The following is a 22935-nucleotide window of genomic DNA, read 5'->3' as shown; positions in this document are numbered from 1 at the left end:
AGTACTCTGGGCCCTTCTACAAAAATAGATATTCAAGACAATTCCCCATAGACATGCCCTCAGGTCAGTCTGATCCAGGCAATCACTCAATCTAGACTTTCCTCTCAGATGACTCTGGGGTCTAGCTAGAGTCTAGGCTGTATCAAGTTGACAAAGCCATCTAGGATAGACGAGCAACTTAGATATCTGGACGAGTGTTAAAATGAAGAGCCATAGTCTCCTCTGCCCCCTATCCAACTAGAGCCTGAAGTTTGTCATAGGACTTGGTGATGGAGACGCAGATCAACAATTGGCAAATGCTGAAAATCCAGACCTGGACTTGGGGGAGACTCACCATGGCAGTGTGTGGGGACCGGAAGTCATTGTGGTATTGGGTGCTCAAGGCCTGGCTCAGCTCATTGCCTCCTGGACAAATCATTTGTCCAGACCAAAGAAGTGGAGCAGTCATTGTCTCTACTCAGGAGGGACAATTCACGGAAAAAGGGTACGAGGGGAAGGCACTGCTTGATGGGGTGAAAAGGAACATCAGGAAGAGCTGAAGTGGGTTAGTGCCTAACCCACAGATGTGCTAACAGATGTGGCATTGTGGAGCTCCACCCTTAACTCCACATGATTCAATAAGGCACAGCGATCGTCCGTGTGTTAGCCATTTTCTGCCACTGAGATGAGCATCTCCAAGCAATCACTGCAGAGGAGAAAAATTTTTGGTTCACAATCGCAAGGGGCTCAGGTCTTGGCCACTTGGCAACTTTGTTCTGGGTCTGTGGTGGGACAGAGCACTGTGACTGATTTCCTGGGACAAAAGCAAGCCATTCCTTTCATGGTAGCCATGCAGCAGAAAGAGAGGATGCATGCACATAACAAATCTCCTTCCCTAAACTCCACTAAGAATCCATTAACAGATCTATCCCTTCGTGAGTTCAAAGCCCTTGTCATCCAGTCACCGCTGAATGCCGTGACACTGGGGATCAAGCCTTTACCACATGAGCTCGGGGGTAACATTTAAGATGCATACTGTGGGTACTGAAGAGATGTCCCAACAATTAAGAACATTTAATGCTTTTGTAGAGGACCTAGGTTCAGTTCTCAGCACCTCCATGATAGCTCACAGCCACCCATAACTCGCATTCCATGGGACCCAGAACCTCTTTCGACTCCAATGTAGATTAGACACAAAACATGGTACACAGACACACATGCAGATAAAACACTCATACTCATAATATAAAATGAATAAATTTACTTTTTAAATCAGTACTGGGGTCCGTGGAGATGGCTCGGTCAATAAAATGCTTATTACATGAGCATGAAGACTAGAGTTTGATTCACCCTAGAACCTACATAAAAAAGCAAGACTTGACAGCATATACCTAGTGGAGACAGGAGGATGCCTGAGCTCTCTGGTTGGCTACTCAAGCCAAATCAGTGTGCTCCAGATTCAGTGGGAGACTCTGTCTCAAAAAATTTAGGTAGAGGACACATGAGGGCAATATCTGACTTCAGTCTCTGGACACTTCATGTAAGTATGCACACATAAAGCCCACTGAACAAAACTCATTTACAAATGGGGAACTGAGCGACCAAATTCACAGAATTAAGAAAGCAGGAGTCCTGGGAACTCAGCAAGAGTCTCTATATAGAACCCGTGTACTTAGCCAGCACAGTGACTGGACCCTCTCCTTGGTCCCACTGCCTACCTCTTCTTCCTCCTGCAACAAAGAAAGTATCTTTTCCAGTCCATCCCGGGGCTTGCTTTAATTAAAGGGCCATTGTCCAGGGACAAAGGAAATTGATGCCATATGCACCAAGAGGCTAAGTCACCAGATCTGCTCTGCCCTTTCTCCAGAGAGCCTGGAATTCTGACCCAACCTAGCACAGGAGTTGGTGACACACAGGGGCTGGTGAGCAGCTTTGCCCTGTCCCCAAGAGGCTGTTTGAGTCATGAAGAAGCCAGCCGGAGGTTACTACAGAGACAGGCTGCAATGTCATGGGCAGAGACTGGACTTCCGACCTGTCTGCTTACAGTCACAGTGGGCTCCAGTTTACTCCTCAGTAAAATGGGAATAACAAAACATCTGCTTCCCAAGGGAGAGGAGATGCTTGTTGGGAAGGGCCAGGACAACGGCTGACTCAGCGGTCCGTCATGGGTACCATCCCTCTCCATCATCACCTTTATCATCCTTTTCCCTACAAAGGGAGGGGGATGCATAGGCCAAGAAGATGGTTCAGCAGCTAAGGCATTTGCTGCCTAAGCAGCCAGTGTGAGGATCAGAGTTCAGGTCCCCAGAACCCGTGTAAATGCTAGGTGAGCATGGCGGCCCTCTAGTAATTTCAATGCGTGGAAGATAGACAGGGATCCCTGGAACAGACTGGCTAGCATGACTAGCCATACTGTCAGTCCCTCTTCAGGGAATAAAGGTCAGAGCAATGTGTAGAAGACTCAAGAGATCAATCTCTAGCCTCCACGCACAGCTCATACTTGTGCCCACATATCTGTGAACACATATGCACATAGACTGCACACTTATTCATGAAAAACAAAAGCAAAAGAGTAGGTCATGCCTCCAAGAGCCACAAGGCTGTCCTGGGCTAGGGGACATCTGATCAGCTGTCTGTTACTGTGTGGAGGCTGAAGGTGGGCATGAGGCTTTGAGAAGCTCCAAATTACTTAGAGAGTTGTCCCACTATCTGGAGAAATAGAACTTGTTCCTGTTCATTTATTCTAAAACCATTTTCTAAGGAAATTCCTCATAGAATATTTTTTTCTAGCTTTTTCCTACTACTTTGCCAAAGGCCTTTTCCATAATGCTGACTTGCATTCTTGTTAGTAAGCCCTGCCGGCCACCCTGTGCTGTAACACAGGATACCCTCAAGACCTGGGCTGGTTGTGCTCAGAACCATGGGCAGCTCCTGGTGGCAGAGAGCAGCTCTGTCTTGGTGTGGCTCAGACTCCATGACCCTCACTCCCCCTGCCCCCCTCCCCTCCTCCCCCCTCCCCCAGCAGGCAGTGTATTAAGTCACCACAGCCTGTACCTCCCTGAGCCAATAAAGATGCAGTTCTTGGATGAGTAGCAGGTATCTTTGGCTAGAGAAGCAGTGGGATAGGGAAAGGCAGGTCTTGGCTTTGGGGGCTGCCTTTGCTGCCAACAGACTCAAACCATTCTGGTAGACTCAGGTTTAGAAGTTGGAAGTGACCACAGGTGGCCTTGAAGTGAACTCTCCTTGTCATCACTGGAAACATTCTGGAACCTCGGGAGAAGATACCAACCTCGGCATACGTATGGAAAAGTCTTACATCTGATCTAGGGTCGTAAGCCCCTGCTTCCACATGGTGAGTTTCCCCTGCTGCTCAGCCTTGAGTGCAGGTCCCTCTGATCTGCAGAATAGCCTGTATCTCAGTGTCTATTTTTATCTATAAAAATAGTTGTTTCAAGCTGAGACCTTGGATGAAGATGTGGGGAACATGTGCATCAAATTTGCAGATGACTCCAAGCTGGAGGAGCTGACAGATTTAGAGTCTGGGATGATCTCGACAGTGGAGAATGCTGGGTCAAAAGCAAGCAGATGAAACTCGGCATCAATAAATCTAATGTCTCGAACACGGTTTCCAAAACGAAATTGCACAAGGGCAGTGTGAGGGAGACCTGGCTTGCCTACAGCTCTCATAAAGAAGATCAAGAGGTTCTAAAGTCTGCCTCAAGTTCAACATGAGCCAGCTGAATGATAGGGCAGGCTCAGGGGGGAAAAGGAACCTAACCAAACACCCTAATAAATGCTTATTATTCAGTAACCCTTGGTGACGTAGAGAGGGAAGGATGGCACGGTTGACCACCATGTTAGGCCCAGAGTAGGGGGGCGGACAACAAAATGAGTGATGCTTACTGAGAACTTCCCATGCACCAAGAAGCGCCTTAGTTCACACCATCATCACTTATGAGGTCATGGACCAAGGCACAGGGTACAGTGACAGCCCCCAAAGCCACTGGCCTCGTGGGTGGTGGACCCATGCTCTGGACCTCTTTGCTGTCTGTCCGTTAGACACCTTGTCTGCTTTCTCTTCCTCATTTTACAGATGTGGTGACCAGACCGGACGTGTGAAGACTAAGCGTCTGCAGTCACAGGGGGTGAACTGCAGACTCAGGCTCTCGTGGGAGCCTCTCATCTGTGCTTCCCTGTCCTATCTCCTGGCCAAAAGCCAATGCCACAGGGTAGCCAGGTGCTAACCCATAAGACTAAGACTCAGGGTTCTAAGGCATTTCCTGTGGCTCTGCTCAGGGGGAGTTTCATCCACTTTGCTTCTTCAGATGTGAGAGTGCAGGGATTAGCGCTTTTCCTGTCAAAGGAAGTCTCACCTGGAGCACTTAACTGAACCTTAATGGGGCACTCTGCGAGGGATCTCCTTATGTTCTTCAACATTTAAAATCGTTACCCATTTAAACTACTGAAGCCCACTTTTTAGCCCCCCTCCACTCTTGCATCTTCCTAACTTGCTACAGTAAACTAGGTTTTCAATTTAATAAATCATCAGTTGAGTGCTTATATATGAACATGTATACATATATGTGTATGTATGTATATATGCCAGCATCCTGGAGGTTTTGAGTGAGTATTTTTTCAGAGAAACTTCACAGAAACTCCACTATTATCATTTCATAATGAGGGAATTAGTTTTAAAGGGTGACCAACTGGACCCATTTGCCCATAACTGAGTAGTCTCTGGGGACACAGGTCTTACCACTGTAAAAAGCCAAAACCCAAACCCAAAACATCCCCCTGCTCCCCACAAAAAACCCCAAACCCAACAAGATGGTTTGGGGGCTGAGGAGCTGACTTAGTCAGGAAGTGTTTGCTATGCGAGCATGAGAACATTAGTCCAATCTCCTTGGGCCATGAGCACACGTCCATCTATGGTCCTGGTACTATGGTCCTTGATAGATCCCTTGAGCCTGCTAGGCAGCCTGCCTGGCCTACTTGATTAATTCCAGGCCAGCAAAAGATCCTGACTCAAAAAACAAGGTTTATGGCATCTGAGAAATGACACCCAAGGATGTCATACCCCCCCCCCCCCACACACACACGCACACAGAGGTTTTAGTCTAGGTGAACTGGGACAGGGTAGTCACCTTAGGCTTAGAGAAGTTAATTACACAGGAAATAGCTTTAAAACCAGTTCCCTTGATACTAAGTCAATACAGATAAAGAATATAAAATAAAGTCACTAGGCCTGGAGACCCTCCTGCTTTTATTTCTGTATTTTCAGTTCTAGGTCAGGAGACCAAGTTCCCAAATGAATAGAGAAGAATGTCTTCTCCCTGGGGTTGTCCTGAACCTGCTGGTTTCAGATAGCTAGAACGGTGCTCAGACATCCGGGACAAGTTTGTTCCCACCATCTCTCCCTCTCACACTGCATGGAGAGCAAGCTGTGTCTCAGAGACCAGGAACGATGGGCACAGGGTGGGAGCATGACAAGCCACTCAGCTGTAGAACGGGAACAGATTTGCAAGTCATAGTTTGAGATGGACATTGGCCACCTAGGCTGTGCTAGCCTATCAAGGGAAGATGACCATGGAGGCAGGAACCCAAGAATAAATGGAGACAGTGGTTTTCCAAAGTTGTTGTGAGAAAGAACATACGCTACTGTGAGGCTGCAGAGACCCAAAACTAGGGGCAGAGAGACAGGGTGGCTGGTGACCATGTGCAGGGGATCCTGTAAGGTCCCAGATAGTGAGGGAGAGACTGGCTAAGCAGACCTCAGCTCCTTTCCCATCCTGGGACCCTCTAGAAGATATTGGCTCCCTTTTCCCACAACTGTAAATATTTGTACATTCCCAAGTTATAAAGTGAGCTCTTGGCTTACAAGGGTCACGATGATAGGCCTGTTCAGGAAACAGTTTGTTCCGTGTTTCTTTAGGCCGATTTTCTGAGACTCCTTGTCATCTATGTTTGGAGTGGTCACAAGCGCCCCCCCCCCCCCGTGTGTGTGTGTGTGTGTGTGTGTGTGTAAGGAGGACTGTTGAGGGAAAAGAGACACAAATAGTCGTTATTTAAGAAAGCAGAAGCCAGGCAGGCAAGGACACTTCCTCTCCATGGCCTGAGATGTCAGAGAAGAGTTCTGTCTCCCCCATCTCCACCCCCAAGGAGGAGGTCCAGCTGGAGGGTCTTTGGTTTTCTGTCCTGGGGCTGAGGTGAAGGGGAGGGGAACTGGAAGGAATCTCCTGCTCCCTGCAGGAAAGCGACAGCCCTTAGTTAGGCTAGTTCTCTACCTAGGGGTGGGGAAGACGAGGAGATCCTAGTGGTGAGTCATGTGGGGGACCCCAGCACCTGCTATACAGTAGAGTGGGAAGATGACACAATATAGAGTAGAAAGTGGGAGAGGACACTATTTTCCCTGAGGGTTACAGTATGCTTTATTTTACTTAAAAATTCTTTTCTATGTTTAATATGTGTGTGGGGGATGTTACATACAAGTGCAGGAGGTCACAAGGCACCAGGTTCGCCTTGGAGCGGGAGGTATGTGAGAAGGGTGCCGAGAACTCAGCTCAGATCCTCTGGAAGACAGCCATCTCTGCAAGCTCTGCAGAATGCTACTGGCTAAGTGCATCTTGTTTCTTCCATTCTAGCTCCTCACCCATCCCTGATCCCTCCTTCCTCCTCTCTAGTGAGTGCCTTCTGTACTCAGTGGTGTGTCCTTTCCCACACTCTGTTTCCCTGGGCCAGAATGCTTTGTCCCTGCACTCTCTAGTTCCATTATCTGAAGACAAATATTACCTCACAGGGCTCTGGTAAGTTTTAGACACTGAATTGGTATGGGGCTCTTGGTACAAGACCAGGGTTTCTGTTGTGATTCTATGAGGATAGCCAACTTTTATTCATCCTTGGGGATTCTGAGTCACCTCCATGAAGCCTGCCTTGTCCTCCTCAAAGCTTCTTTTTTTTTTCTCCTGGTTTCCTCTCTACCTTTAGGACCGAGTGACAATTGTTTCAGGATGTTTTGTTGAAGTTAGCAGCCTGCTTGGTGTTCAGTTAGCATCTGACTAGATTTGTGACCTCCTCAGTTCTGTCCTTGGAGGCCACCCCAGTGTCTGGCACCTGGCACAAACTGAGGGGAGTGAGGGTTCCTCAGGGTTGCAGTATGGCCATCTCAGGGGTCAGCCTGAAGCTCTGACTAGGGTGGGGTTTTCTCCACCTCCAGAGCTCCACTGCTGGCCTAGGAGAGGGGATCCAGTTGGTGAGGGCTGGTCATGCACACATGACTACCTGAGTTCAGACTCTCAGCGTCCACATAACAAGCAGCCATGATGGCATGTCAGTTATCCCAGCACCGGGGAGACTGAGGCAGGAGCATCCCTGAGGTTTGCTGGCCAGCTGGTTCGTCCAAGTCCACTAGCTTCCAGTTCAGAGAGACCCTGTCTCAAAAGCGAAGGTGGAAGTCAGCTGTGGTGGTACTTGTGTTTGTTCCTAGCACTTGGGAGGCAGAGGCAAGTGGATCTCTCTCTATGAGTTCAAAGCCAGTCTGGTCGGTAGAGCATGTTCCAACAAGCCAAAGCTATATAGCAAAATGATGTCTCAAAAAGAAACAAACAAACAAACAAACAAACAAACAACAAAAACAAAAGGACACCAAAATGATATTAAAATAAAATAATTTAAAGTACAATGTAGAGTGAGTGACTAAGAAAGACAACTGTTGTTAGGTCCTTATCTCCAATGTGTGCACATGAGCCCTCTCTGTCTGTCTCTGTCTGTCTGTCTGTCTCTCTGTGACTCTCTCTCTCTCTCCTCTCAGCCTCCCCATCAGTCTTCCCTTTCTCACATGCTAGACAGACAGCTCATTTTCTTACCCCCTCCCAAAAACCGTTTTGGGTTTGGAAAACAGCAACCACTTAGGAAAATGTATAATTACCCAGGGCTCAATCGTGGCAAACACAGGGCTCCCCCAGCCGTGCTGAAATGTCAAGGACTTGACTGGTACAAGCCCAGTCTCCCAAGGATCTGAAGGAAGAGGCTTGGCTGTCCTGGAGGGGGCAGGAGGATCAGCAGTGTTGACAGAGCAGCCTGCCTAATCCCTTCTGACAGCTCAGAGGGAAACGTCAGCCTGCTGCTTAGCCCGAGCAGTTCTTGAGGCCTCCCTTAAGGAGGACTCTCTCTCTGCCTTCTGCTCAGCTCAGGCAAGGCTGAACTCATGGTGACCTCAGCCTTCCACAGGCAGAGCAGACTCGGGCTCTTTCCAGTAGGGTGTCTGCCAAGGCTCCATGCCGGGCCCTTTTTCGTCAGGATGTCTCAAGTGTTTATAGGGGTGAGAAATAGGGGAGTGGAAGCCATCCTGAGTTTCCTCAGCCAGACCCACCCTGAGATCCTGGGAAAGAAAGGGCACAGTCGAAAATGGAAGTGGACAAGGTGTCCCTCTAGTTTCGTGTCCCAGGGAAGAACTCATCCACAGAGTCCTGTAGTCCCCATCCAAGATCTTGGCCCTCACCTGTCACTCAGAAGAGGACCAAGTTCCCTAAGCTGTTCTATGTAGGTCAGGCCTCCAACCCACCCTGCCTTGCCAAGCCTGCCTCTGCCTGTAGCCTGAGCCGTGTGGGGATCCGGTGGAGGAGAACCAAGTTGTGCGGAAGGTATGACCTCACTGGGAAAGCACTGGCTCTCGGCCCTTCCTCCGGCTCCAACCTGGGAATCCACAGGGAAGGGAGCTCAGGCCAGGCAGACAACCCCAGTGCAGGGAGCAGTGCTCCAGCTATGAAGCTCATCACCACAGAGAAGTGTCATTTCTCCCTGCTCCTCTCAATTACAAAATAATAAGATTGTTAAAAATCCAATCATATGAACGTCAATATTGGCAGGGACAGCCGCAGGAAATTTAATTGCACAACGGGTGCCAGTTAAAGATGGTATGTGTTCTTCCTGGCTTTTCTTCATTCTCATTAGGATGAAATCCTACTGCATCTTCCAGACTTGCAAACAGGGGTTTGTCATGAGGCCAGAAGTAGATGGGACTGACACAGGCCTCCCTTCCTCAGCCTCGTGCCTTCCCTCCCTCTCCATTGCGTCGTCCCGGATTGGAGCTCAGCACCGATTTTGAACATCAGCTCTCCAGTTTCTTTGGCATGTCAGAGGGCCAGATGTTTTTTATTTGAGAGCAAATTGACACATTAAATTACACTGTGCAAACATTAAAGCCAGCCGCGGGTAAACAGGCCGAGATTCATTGAATTTTACGGGTCACAATGATGTTTATGTAATTTAACAAATTCCTGGCCCCGCTGCCGAGACTCTCCAAGAAGTATTAATTGAAGAAAGATGAGAACTTCCCCGAGGCTGTCTGTCCAGTCCTCTGCACCTCAGGCTTAAGAGCTCTTGGGAGGGGGAAGGGGGCCTTCAGCGGCTTAGCGTCGGAGTTTCACAATGTCCAACACAAAGCAAGGAAGCCGGGCCCATGGCTTGTTACTTTCCATGTGGCTGTGACTAATACTCTACAAGAGCAGCTTAAGGAAGGGAAGGGTTGCTGGGGCTCACAGTTCATACAGTCCGTCCTGGTTGCGGAGGCATGGCCCTGGGTGCTGGAGGCAGGAGGCCACATAGCAACCACAAGGGAAACCAAGGAAGCTGAATGCGGGCATTCCGCTCATTTTCTACTTTTAATTCAGTGCAGGGTCCCAGCCCACAGGAATGGTGCTGCCCACATTCAGAGTGGGTTTTCCTAGAATCTAGAAACTCCCTGACAGCTATCCCCAGAGGTTTGTTTCCATGGTGACTCTAAATTCCATGGCGGTGAGATTAAGATCACCCATTGCACCTTCCTTGAAGACAGTTTCCTAATCCAATGCCAGTGAAGTCTTAGAGAAGATGTCAACCAGTGTGAACCTGCTTCCTTATCTGCTAATGGGGGCCAGGTGCAAGTGCCTGAGCATCCGGGTCTTTTCTCTAGTAACTGGCATCCCTATCTTGTGTCTGTTTCCATGGTTTCTTTCAGGGTAAAACCCATTCTCTACTTTTAAAGATGGGCGCATAGTCTATTAGGCTTGGCCAATTAGGAGTATTTTGTGTAGCCTCAGGCCTTGGTAATTGGGTTGAAGATGGGCACGTGATCAAGTCTGAGCCAATGAGCATCAACCCATCAGGTTGCGGGAGCCAGCAGCGCAGAGATCTGATCTGTTAGGCCTAAAGTGGCAAATCTAAGTTAGGAGCTGCTTGGGTACCATTTGGCTCAGGCTTGAGTCAGGAAAGGTTGCTTGGGAGGAGGGGTCGTGCAGCGAAGTGGGGACAGAGTAAGGCAAACTCTCCACGAGATCACTGGGAGCCCGCCCCCGTCCCCGCATCCCGTTGTGGTTCAAAGGCTACATTGGCTTGTGAGTTGTATGAGTGAATGCAACCCCTCATTCATAGACTCTTTCCTTGCCCCAAACCCTGAGACTCTCCAAGAAGAGAAACTGGATTGAAGAAATGAGAGCGTTTCAAAGCCTTGGCCTCTGCCTACCATATATCTCTGCCTCAGAACCCTTTGAGTGTGGAGAGAGCTGCCAGCAGCGAGAGGTTTGCTGGTACGCTCTGTAGAGCATAGCCTCTGTCATTCAATGGCCAGATGAGCCCTCAAGCTGATCTCTTGCTTCCTCCATAGCTCATCTGGAACTTTTCTCCAGCCAGGCTGGTCTGCCCCTAAACACAGCCCTACCTCTCACTGTTTTCTTCTTTGCTTTCTCTTGTTTGCACTGCAATGACATTCTCTCCAGCCTGCATCCTCTAAGACGGATTTAGTGTTGCCTTCCGGGAGGCCTCCCCTCTCCCGTTGTGCCCAGCAGGCGGGCCTTCGCAGAAGCAGCACTTGGCCTGTAATTATATAAATTAAGGACTGCACTGAATATTTTTGTTGCTCCTCATATTGAATAGCTGTTTCTTTTATTTCTTTTATAGCTTGAATTTTTTTTTCTAGTACCATACTGGGTACACAAACTCATGGGCTATTAGACTTCAAAGGTGTCTTAGATGGGCCTGGAGAGATGGCTGAGTTGGTGAAAGGGTGAGATCCCCAGAAACCAGAAACCATGTAAAGTACCAGACTTGGCAGTGTTTGTCTATGATCTGGGTGCTGGAGAAGCCGTCAGGCACAGCCCTGAAGCCCACTGACCAGCAGCCTGGTTGAATTGATGAAATTCAGGTTCAGTGAGAGACCCTGTTTCAAAGGATACAGGGAGAGAGAGATCAATGAAAGGCACCCCACATTGACTTCTTGCACATACATACACACACACACACACACACAGAGAGAGAGAGAGAGAGAGAGAGAGAGACAGACAGACAGACAGACAGACAGGCACACACACACACACACCAGCATGCGCAAGTGGCAGATAAGGAGACAAAGAGGTTGAGGCCACACATAACACATAACATTATATCTCAGTGGCTTTTTTCCCCTCCCTATCGTATCAAGTTCTATCGATATGATTGATTTGTTTCCCAGTTAAGTGTTCATACAGCGTGGCTTGGCATCTTGCCATGTACTAATGTGACCCAGTCAGCACATCTGGAGGAAAGGATGGCAGACTCAGTGATATCAAAAGCTCTGGCTCAGTTCCTAGCTGAACTGAGTGACCTTGGGTGAGTCTTTTTACCTCTCTAGACCTCCATTTTCACAGATGCAAAAATAAGGAAGGGTCTTGTTCCGGGCATTTGGGCAAGTGACATGGTTCATGTCTGTCAGGTCCCTGCCACAGAGGTTGCCTCGGGGCTATGTAGGAAGGGGTAGAGGGGTGATCCAGGCCACAGGAAAGATATTCCTCAATGGTTAGCAACATGGGAGTCATGATAGCAAGCATACTAGCTCTTTGTTCCATGGGTAAAATGATCTCTGAGGTCCCTCACTCAGGATCATGTAAGTTTCAGTGAAGATGCAGGTCCTGAGCTCATATCAACTTTTGGGCCCCCAGCATGCTCTACCATGCCATTCTGGATTCCAAAGTCCACAGCTCCACCCAGAAAAGGTTCACATTGGCCTGACCTTAGTGCCACTGAGCACCTGAAATGTAAGGTGCAAAATTTAGGAGCCTGTGTGTGCTGGGGTATGGGGTGGCCAGGGACTATGAAGGCTGAGAAGTCTGGCTGTAGACCTCTTCCTTCCAATAGCTGGTACAGGCTTCCCCCAGAGGACCTGGCACTGGGAAACAGGTCACCTCTAAAGTGTCAGAGCCTGCAAGCTCATCCCATCAGCCTCCCTCTGCCTCATTTTACCTACCATCCCAACCATGACAACTGTCCTGATACCACAATGTAGGGAAGGAAGATTTCACTGAATAACTTATATCTAGTGCACGGCCTTCGGGCCTGGAAGATATTCAACACAGCCTGTTCCCCACCTACCCCAGCTCTGTCTCCCCCTTCTACCCCTTCTAAGGAAGTTTAAACATCTATTTAACAAGCCTGTTCTACTGCAGGTGCTTGAGGCACAAAGTTGAGTGGGACATACTCTTGGCTTGCGGCTCTTGGTTACAGATCCCAGGAATAACATCCAAAATGGTTATGCCTTGCCAGTATATCCAATAGGAGTAAGCTGCCTAGGATTGCTGACTCAAGGAACTGAAGCTGTAACACAGGAGGTCGAGCACAGGCTACCCTCTCAGATTGCTTCTATAACATAGAATAGAAGCCCTGTCACTTTAACCAACTCAGAGCAGAAAGACAAAATACTTGTGATTGGCCTGGCTGTGGTCACGTTGCCCATGATGGATCCAGTCACCATTGCTGAGTTAAATGTGGCCTGGGATTGGATAGGCTTCAATCAGGAGTCCTTTTTAAAAATTAATTAATTTATTTATATTTATTGCATGACTGTGTGGATATGGTTGGCACACCGGTGTGTATGCACCTGGATGCTGAAGGACAACTTTGGGCATCCTCTCAGGGATGATATCCATCTTTGATGGATACAGGGTCTGGCGAGGTCAAGCCAGTGAGCCCCAGGTAATCCCAGCCTCTTGTCTCTCTGCCTCCCAAGGGCTGGGATTATAAGCATGTGCTGCCATGCCTACCGCCAACTGGCATAGATTTTGGAGACCCATCTCAGGATCCTGTGCTTATTAGGCAGGCGTTACCAATAGAGGTATCTTCAAAGCTCAAACTAGAGGAGTCCTTACTGACAAGCAAGTGAGGGAACCAATGGAATTCACAGAGGCAGGTAAGGTAGCCGGTGGAATTCACTGGCAGAGGTTGTTATAGTGAGGGTTCTGGAGAGGAGACATCTGTTGAAGTTTAAGGAGGCATTCTGTGGGCCCCACCACTAAGCCACGGCACTACAGCCTTGGCTCTCGTTAGCACTTGGTCCTGCCTGCACAGGGAGGGGCAGGACACCAATGGCCGTAGAAGCGGCAGGTCTCTGGGCTCTGCTTTTCTCCAGAGAACTTAATGACACTCTGCTGACCGCACAGGCTGTGGGCCAGGCCCATGGCCAGAGACCGCTGAGGCTGTGGTCTAATTTCCGCCAAGGTCAACTCCATTCTGTCTAACTTTAGGAGCGTATGGTTAGCTTCCCAAGCATCAAAGAAGTCAAAGTATCCGACTCCAGAGTGTGTGTATTTTTAAAGCAACAAGAACAGCAACAAAATCAAAACAAAACCAGAGAGAAAGAAAACAACGCCAAGAAAATCCAAGGATGCTTCAGTGTCCAACAGACTCAGCTCCCAGCGCCCTGGACTTGTTGCAAATACCCAGTGACTGTGGTCAAACGGAATTAAATACATTGACTCAGTTTTTTAAAAAAAATCAAAAAGACCTCTAATTAGTCTTGCCCATCAAAGCCAAGTGTTTCCTGCAGATCTACATTTCCTAAAAAAGTAGGGGGTGGGAGGCCCTGCTTCTTCACCAGTGAGAGGCAGAATGTTCCACAGACAGCAGCAGCCCTTGGGGCTCTGGAGCTGTGCTGAATCGTGTCCCATGTAAACACTCAGCAGGGCTAGAAGATGGAGGCTCTGGCTGGATTCCCCTCTGACTAGCTGAGTGAACTTGAGCAAATGCCCTGACTCCCTAGTCCCTGCTTCCTCGTCTTTTAAAGATAAATAGATATGAAGAAAGCCAATTGGCAAGAAGTCTGGAGACCCTTCCCAGCCAGGGCTACATGTAAGGGACAGATTAGAACAAGAAAAGTCTGGGACAAATGAGTGTGGGAGATGGTGTGTACTTTGGAAATGACCCGTTAGGGATCCTCACGGCCACTGAAGTCTAATCTTGCTCCCTCTGCCATCTTCCTTACACAGAAGTGTTCTTTCTTCTAATGAGCTGTGTGTTTCCATCACTCTCTGTGCAAGAAGCCATGGATGCCATCTGGTGTCCTCCTGACCCAGATCCATACCTACAACATTGATCCCTGGTACCCACGGTGTACAGTATGTGGAGAAAGTTTCAAACCCTCAGCAAAGGGATGAAATTCTGAATGTATCAGATGTCTCGAGTCTGCCTCCTTTTCTCCTCTCTTGCCTCCCCATCCCTTCCCAGATTCTGCTTTGTTCCATCTCCTTAGTCCTCTTCCTCCTCCCCTTTGCCCTGTGGGCACCTCCTCCATCTGACTCCCAGTGGCTGGAAGCCCCAAGGGAGTCAGCACAAATGTGATTGCTGGCACGGGGGAGAGCATGGGTTTCCTGAAGGACTGGCCTGGAGGTGTCACTGGGAAACTTTATTTTTCCAGGTTGTCTGGCCCTCTTCTCGCCTCTTGGCCAGGGAACGGCAGGAAAGCATCCATCCTTTCAGATCCAACTGGTGGTGCAGACCTCCAGGACACCTTCCTCTGTTGGCTGCCCAAGTTGGCCAGACAGCTTGCCCTCTACTGGGGTCACGCGTCATCCAGGGGAACGCTTATTTTCTCTGATGGACTCAGCCACAGAAGGGGGAAAGGCTTAAAATAAACGCAGAGACTTAGAGAAGACCAGAGTGCAGCAGGGCTCACACAGACTTCAAGAGGAATTTATAGCTGCTTCCCTAAGCTGAAGAGATTCGCTCAAGCAGTGAGGGCCGGGCCAGACCCTCGGGCTCTGCAGGTCTGCCTGTACTCTGCAGTTGCCTAGGCAAAGAAAGAGCTGTTCTGAGGACAGCCTCGTGTGATGAAGACCTTGCTCGGGGCCTAAAATGACAGGCTCCTTGGGATTTCTTCTTCTGTTTCTCTTGTAATTTTTATTTACTTATTCTCTGTGTGTGTGCATGTACACAGACCTATGTGTGCAGTGGCATGGATGCGAAGGTCAGAGGACAACTTGTAGTTTTTATCTGCTGAGCCATCTCATCAGAGCAAGTTCCTGGTTTTTTTCTGTTTGTTTTGCTTGCTTGCTTTCTTCCTTTTTTTGTTTTATTTATTTTTTGTTTTGCTGTTTTGTTTTGTTTTGTTGTGACAAGGTCTCATTATGTAGCTCTGGCTGGCATGGAAATCACCCACCTGTCTTTGCATCCCAAGTGCTGAGGGTAAACATGTGTGCCACCACACTCAGCCTCTGTCTTGTTATTTTAACTAAGACAAAATTGGCATACGATAAAGATGTACATATCTTTCTTCTAATATGCAGAATACCCACACCACATCAGCCAACATTTAAGCCCTTTCGACTGCCCCAGAAATGGATTTTGTGTGTGTGTATGTGTGTGTGTGTGTGTCGCGCACATCACTTCTGTACATTCCCAGACAACTATTCTTGTGACTTTTCTCACCAAAATTATACATGGAAGCATTTTGTGCTTGTTTTGGCATGACTCTTCATGCCACACACCTGGGAGGCCGTCCCAGTCTGGAGCCTCCATGTTCACTAGCATTTTGGCTGTTCCCAGGTTACTGGCAATTGTGACCCCTGCCTCATAGGCATTATTTTCACTTTTCTTGGGTAAATAGCTGCTAATGGCATTGCTAGATGCTAAGTAGGAAAACGGTTTCATTTACAAGGTTTTCATCCAGGGTGCTGTGATCAACACAGATTGTTGATCACAAATTGTCATGACCCAGACTGAGAGACTGCAGAGTGCTCTGCCCTCAGCGAGGCATCTATAACACACCCCTCCTCCCAAGACCCGGGAACACTATAGAAGAGAAGATAGAATGAATTTAAGAGATAGACGACTAAGGGGAAAGGTTTTCTCACACAGTAGGGCAGGTGCCCATAGTCACTCACCGCCATTGAGACAGTATGCACAAGATCAAGCCACACAAAGCCCCAGCTATGGGCGTTAGATAGCTGCTGGGAAATGGAAAGTCAGTTTCCCTCAAGGGTAGGTTAACCACAGTGCACCAAAGGTCACATAGAGGCATCGAAACTCTTACCTGATGAGTTAGTTGGGTGGGTAGGGGAGGAGGGATATAAGCGGAGGGATGGGGGAGAGAGGAGGGGTGAAAACAATTGAAATGCATTGTTCAGATTTCTCAAATAATTAATAAAAATGAGGGAGAGAAAGCTGTGTGGAAGGGAGAGACGAAGGATCCCTGGAGCGCCCTGGGCAGCATCCTAGCCTTCTCAGGAACTTTCAGGCCACTAAGACTTGCTCTCTCAATAAAAGCTGGGGTGACATTTGAGGAACAACACCCAGTGTTATCCCCTGGCCTCCGCATGCATGAACATGCTCACACATACAGGTGAACACTCGAAAGTGTGCACACATGGCTAAATTTAAAATAGGATCGTTGGTTCACACCTATAATCCCATGAGTGAGTTGGCGAGCGGTGTTCTTCTGTGGTTTTGACTTCAACTTCCTGCCCTGGCTCTATTGGATGGACTTCAGCCTGTAAAAGGAGGCAAACCTACCCCTCCTCTAAATCACCTTTGGTCGAGTAAAGAAGGACAAGGGAAGGGGACTAGTTACATTTTCAGACACCGAATAAAGAGGAAAAGAAGGAAAGGTGGTGTATAAGCTTGCAGGACGTTTACTATCCTGCAATAAGATCCGTTTCATAAAAACTGAGAGGAGAGTTCCCCTCGAAACACCCTCTCGGAGACACCCATTCCAAGGGACAGGGAAAGAGCAGGAAGCAAGACTTTAGGCGAGATGCAGAAGCTCGGGCACCTTCCTCGCTTCCTGTTACTGGGAAGGGTGATCTTAATCGCAGCAGTCAGCTCGCAAGGTCACGGCTTGTTTGAAACAAGCCTGGCGGAAGCGGAGGCCCGTGGAGAAATGCAGAGTGTTATGACAAAGGGAATCATTAGCCCAGACATATTTATGTTCATTTTGCTTTTTCTCCTAAGAGAAATCTGTTGCTCCAGCCTATGCGGGCTGATTAATATTCCAGAAGAATCCATCAAGAGAGAGCAGCGACCTGGGAAGGAGGGAGTGTTTGATGTTTCCAGCCAACAACGGCAGTCACGGCTGTTTCCAGCAGCTGGGTTTGAAGGGGCCTGGTGACAGGTGTCAAAACAGGCCACAGGAGCTGTGGAACGAGTGGAGTCATGGACCTGACTTGGTCTAAGCCCAGGGACCCTGGAAAGGACCAGAATCCCAGATGACCTGCTCCATAGCGTTGGGCATATGTACCACCAGTCCTCTCAGCCTGGGTCTATGAGGCCTCAGCCCTCTCTCCAGTCACTTTTGAAAGCTGATGAGGAAGCGCTTTCTTGTTAACTCACAATTGCTTCAAATCAAAGGTCAAGGTCACGGTAGCTATTGCCATGCCTGCATGCTTTCCTTGAGCTTTGGAGAAGAGTCCTATTGTGCAGGAAGGCCTTTGAAGGCATCTTCTTGTCATCAGTGTGCCTCCTTCAGCCTCACTCTAAGCCAGTGGCAAAGTGTGGGTTTTGTCAGAAAGCTAGTGGGAGACCAGACACCGCACCGCCTGCAAGCCCTTAAGACACAGGCAGGGACCCCACCAGAGCCTCAATCTCCTGTGCTGACCATACAGCCCAGTTTCCAAGTGGCACCGCATTGTGGCAGGGCCTGGGGAAGGGGCATTCTTTTGCTCCCAATCTCTCTCTCTCTCTCTCTCTCTGTCTCTGTCTCTCCTTCCCTTCCTCTAACCTCAGTAACATCTTTATTCCCAGCTGGCACTCCAGGCTGTCCCCTTAATTGATTTTGTTTATTTGTTTGTTTCTTTCAAGTCTTTGAAAATGTGTCAAAGTCTTTTGAGCCATGTCCACAGGGTGCACACTGGCCAACCCTCCAGTTAATGAGCTGAGACACAAACAGAGCTTCGCTCTCCACAGCTCTTGCGGGCGGCGTGAGAGTGACCCCATCACAGTAATAAAAAATATGTTGTCGATGCTGTGTCTGCAAACTAGGTATGATTGAAAAGTGGCCCCAACAGCTTACCCAAGTTGTGCATTCAGCATTGCTGGTTGTGGCTTCGGCCTGGGTTGGGCCTTTCTCTCATTACAGCTCTGACCTTGGCCTCCTGCTGCTTAGGCCTCTGGCCCAGCCAGTCTCCAGCCAAGCTTGTCCAATCTATAACCTCTGTGCCTATCCAGACTGGATCAGCCTTTAGGGCCCATGCATTTGGATTTTCCTTCATTCAGCAAGCATTTATTAAGTGCCTGTTGGTACTAGTCTTTTCCCTGTGTTCATTCATTAGGTGAACCAGCCAGACACTGTTTTTATACTCATAGAATGTGCTGTTTTGAAGGGACATAACTAATTTGAAAAGGTGACTTTGTGTCAGTGATGGTTTGGGGGGTTAAGGGTATGCATGGGTGACCTGGGAATGACCACTTCTACAGAAATTCTTAGAAAAACCAAATTGGTAATACATCTTCCATACTAGTCAAAACCATATAGTGACCTTGTGTGAGGTCATCCCCCAGCTAAGATGCCTGCTGTCCTGTTTCTTCCTACTTCTCGCTACATTGTGCCGCTGCTTTGAAACAAATCCAAGATGTATTCATGATGTCACAGCTTCTTTGTTTGGCCTTTTCCTCAGCTAGAGACCAGCTGGAAGAAGCTGATACACAGGTTGTCTGGTTAGACGCGGAGTAGTCTTATATCTGGTAAATCAGAGTTCAAGTCTTGTTCTTCCACATCACACGCTGCAGAGCATCAAGCTAGTCACCCAACCCCATCTCCCATCCCTCACAGTCTAAGTAAGGGCAGGACTGAGCTCTGGAGCTGTCCCCATGGCCACACGGAGAGCTTGTAAAGTGTCCAGCCACACACCTGGCACCGAGCGAGTGCTCTGTATGTTCTTTCCCTGGTCCTGATGTCAGCATGCTGATTGTCACACTTTACGTCCAGCATGCTAACTAAGATGTGATGAGACCTGAGGGGTAGCTGGAGAGGGCTGGAGAGGTAGCTCAGGCAGTACAGGGCTTACCCTGCAAGCATAAGAACCAGAGTTCAATCCCCAGTGGCCATATAGAAAGAAAGAAAGAAAGAAAGAAAGAAAGAAAGAAAGAAAGAAAGAAAGAAGAGAGAGAGAGAGAGAAAGAGAGAAAGAAAGGAAGGAAGGAAGGAAGGAAGGAAGGAAGGAAGGAAGGAAGGAAGGAAGGAAGGAAAGAAGGAAAGAAGGAAAGAAGGAAGGAAGGAAGGAAGGAAGGAAGGAAGGAAGGAAGGAAGAAGAGAGAGAGGGAGAGAGAGAGAGAGAAAGAGAAAGCCCGCAAGCCATGTCTGGATTAAGAACACTGGTTGCTCTTACAGAGGACCTAGTTAGGTTCCAAGCCTCTACAATGTGGCTCACAACCATCTGTGACTCCAGTCCCAGGGGATCCGATGCCCTCCTCTGACCTCCATGGCACCAAGCACACCTGTGGCACACATATATGAAGGCAAATATTCATGCACATAAACCAAAAATACATCCCTATTGAAAAGTCATGTGAGGAGATGTGCTTGTAATCTCAGTAATTTAGAAGGTCAGTCTTTAGGTGGATCCCTGAGACATATTGGACAGGTAGGCTAGCCTAATGGTGAGCTCCAGGCCACTGAGATATCCTGCCTCAAAAAGCAAAGTGGATGATTCATGAGAAACAACCCCCCCCCAAAGATGTCCTCTGACCTTCACATACATGTGCCTATACATGCATGCATTCCCCCCACACACATATACACACAGACATTGCCACAGAACACAGATACCCTGCAATACAAACACTCAGCACATATGTCTCATGGTGAGCCACCTTCTTTAACATCAACCTCCCTCGCCCACTCTTTACATATGGCAGACCACCCACCGCCACATGACGTCACTAAAAACCAGGCCACATAGGTTTCATCAAGTTCAAGTCACAAAGCTGGCTTTACTTTTGTAGTTTGTAGCTCAGGGCATGAGGCGGGTGGGCACTTGGCTTCAGGAACTGTGTATACCCACGCCAAGCACCCTCAGCTTGCTTTTAAAAGGTTTGACCTGCTTCTGGGAAAGCTCTGAACACCAGGCTCCTCTCTACTGTGGGTGGCAGCTGGAGCTAAAGCCCCAATAACTCAGACAAATGTGGCTGACGCCAGAGAGGAGTCAAGGGCCTGGCTGTGGCGTCTGGGGCCAGCTCGGTCTTGGACCTCACTGTATGTTTACAAGTTTCCCTGTGACAATTCAGTTTTGAAGATGGGCTTCATTAAAGGGCAATTATAGGTTAAGTGACTTGCTGGCTCGCTGCCTAATGTGGAAAGCTTGACTGTGACAATCAGATAATTCTGAGATTAAGCAACGACACGGCGATTGCTACTGAAAGCAGCAGCTTAAGAGAGTGGAAGACGCTCCCCAGCCATGACCTCATCCCAGGAGCACCGTCTGGGCAGGAAGTCTACACTCATGGGGCCAGCAGACTCTAGGGACCTCCAGCGCTGGGGTGACCTCTTCTGGGAAAGGGGACTGGAAAAGGCAAAGGGCTCTCTGTTCAGAATGCTGAGATGTCCCTCCGTGTTGGACTCATTGCTTCTGGAGGCTCTTCCTGGGTGCCAGGAACCAGCGTTTCTCGTCTGTGCTGTGACCTCCATCTTTCCCTCTTTCTTGTCAACACATCATCTTTGCTAATGTCATCACAGTTGTCTATCTGTAAAGCTCCCTGGCCTGCAAGGTAATTAACACCTCCCATTTCATGGAGCAATGGATATTATAGGAAGCTTGCTGTTGTGTGTGAGAAAATCCCCCACAAACTGCAATTAAGGCAGAAAGAGGATAAGTATTGGTACGTGGAACTTTCAAGCAAGGGAGGTGTTGGGCTCAGGCATGGCTACATCCAGGGGCACTGAGCAGTGCCTTCCCTTCAGCTTTTCACTGTCAGAGGCTCTCTAAGCACTGAGGGGAGATGGTGCAATCAGAACTCATGAAGTCACTGGCTTGCAGCTGACTCCTTTCAGGCTCCTAGGATTTAATATGATTGGACAGTGAGAGCCACGTGATTGGTTGGATAGATGCCTAAAAGCATTTCCTATTGGACAATGTGTTAGTATATTTCCGGTTGTTTGAGCTAAAATGCCACTAGGGAAAAAGCATATAGAAGAAAGAGTTTAGTTTGGCTTACTGCTCCAGAGTAACAGAGTCTGCTGATAGCACGGGGAGCAGGAGCCAGGATCAGAGGAGTCACATCTCAACTACACGCAGGGAGCAGAGAGAGCAAGCAGGAAGTGAGGGAGACTAGAAACCCTCAAAGGCAGCTCCAATTATGTACTTCCTCTAGCAACACTCTCTGCTCTCCCTCATCCTAAAGGTTCTAGAACCTCCCCCAAACAACACTGCCACCTGGGGACCCAATGTTCACATATCTGAGTCCTCGGGGACAATTCTTATTCAAATCACCATGCCACAGATGCCCTTAGGATACATGACTACACACCACAGCCCAATGGGAGCTGAGGCTGGGAGTAATGGAGGTGTAGTGCCTCAAAAGAATACCAGGGTGGGAAAGGAGAGTGGACACCAAGAAGCCAAAATCTCACAAGCGTGCTCGTGCACCCCCTCGGCGTCCAAACTTAATGCTCATCACAGGTCATGCACAAAGGAAGGAAGGCTGGGAGGGTGGCCTGAGCTACTGGTGAGAAGATGGGCCTCTGCTCCTGTGTGCACCGACAATAGGCACCACTCCTGCTATAACCAAGTAGCTCGCCTTCCTTTGTCCTATTGGCAGACGGCAGGCTCTCTGTAAAAAGTAACAGTTATGCTGGGCTTGGGGAGATAACTCAGTTACTAAAATGCTGGCTGTACACACACAGGGTGGGTCCATCTTTTTATTTTATGTCAGTCTCCAGCATTGACGTAAAAAGAATCTAGATGTGGTGATGGGCATCTATGATTCTAAAAATGGGGACGTGTACACAGGGGGACCCCTGGGTTCATGGAGGACCTGTCTAATCGCTGTGAAAATGTGTATCCATAAATACACACACATGCACACAACACAGCTCTTAGAACATACTTGGGCTTCCAGCCCTGCCTTCTTTGTTTCTCAAGGTCCATACTCACATGACATCTGAGCATTAGAGAGACCCCCATTCTTACCTAGGAACAGGCCAATTCCACGAAGAACAGATGCCAGGTGAGAAAACACCATGCCATCTTCTTCACGATAGGCATGGGACACACATGACCTGAAAGCAGGCCTCTCTGGGACACTCTTGAAGAAGGAAGTCTTAGCAGGTGATGCCATGGCAGAGTGCCCTTGAAGGAGAAGGACAGGTGCTGAGATATGTGGGAGGATAGGCCACAGGTCTGAATAATCACTGGCAGCCTGAGCCTTTCTCCCCACAACCTGATAAAGTCTGTGACTTCTGCTCTAGATAGCCGCAAGCATGTTTTATTGGTGGATGTTTGGTGTCACAAACAGGCAGGCTCAGGGATAGGTGAGAGGGGTGTCTGTGGTACCCTGATTTGATCCACCTTTGCTGGACCTAGCCTGCAGAATTTGGTTGTGGAATTGACAGGAAATTGGATCCTGAGAGTATATTAGTAAGTGGGAGAGAAACAGAGTCTTGGGCCAGCAGGGGGACTGAAAAGGGGCATCTCTCATCCATGTGTTCATTTGATTCCTTAGCAGAAATGCTGCCCAGCTCCTGCGCCA

The 22935-nt window shown here is 48.6% G+C and overlaps 1 pseudogene; it reads left to right on the top strand.

Annotated features, from left to right (window-relative positions):
• Positions 1 to 6086: 6086 nt before the first annotated feature.
• LOC147002044 (uncharacterized) lies at positions 6087 to 14891 on the top strand (annotated as a pseudogene).
• The last annotated feature ends 8044 nt before the right edge of the window (positions 14892 to 22935 follow it).

The sequence above is a fragment of the Mus caroli genome, unplaced genomic scaffold, assembly GCF_978045245.1.
Source record: "Mus caroli unplaced genomic scaffold, Mus_caroli_1 scaffold_11, whole genome shotgun sequence".
Classification (NCBI taxonomy): Eukaryota; Metazoa; Chordata; class Mammalia; order Rodentia; family Muridae; genus Mus; species Mus caroli.
The sequence above is the reverse complement of the archived record's forward strand: the minus strand, read 5'-3'. Positions and strand labels throughout refer to the sequence as shown.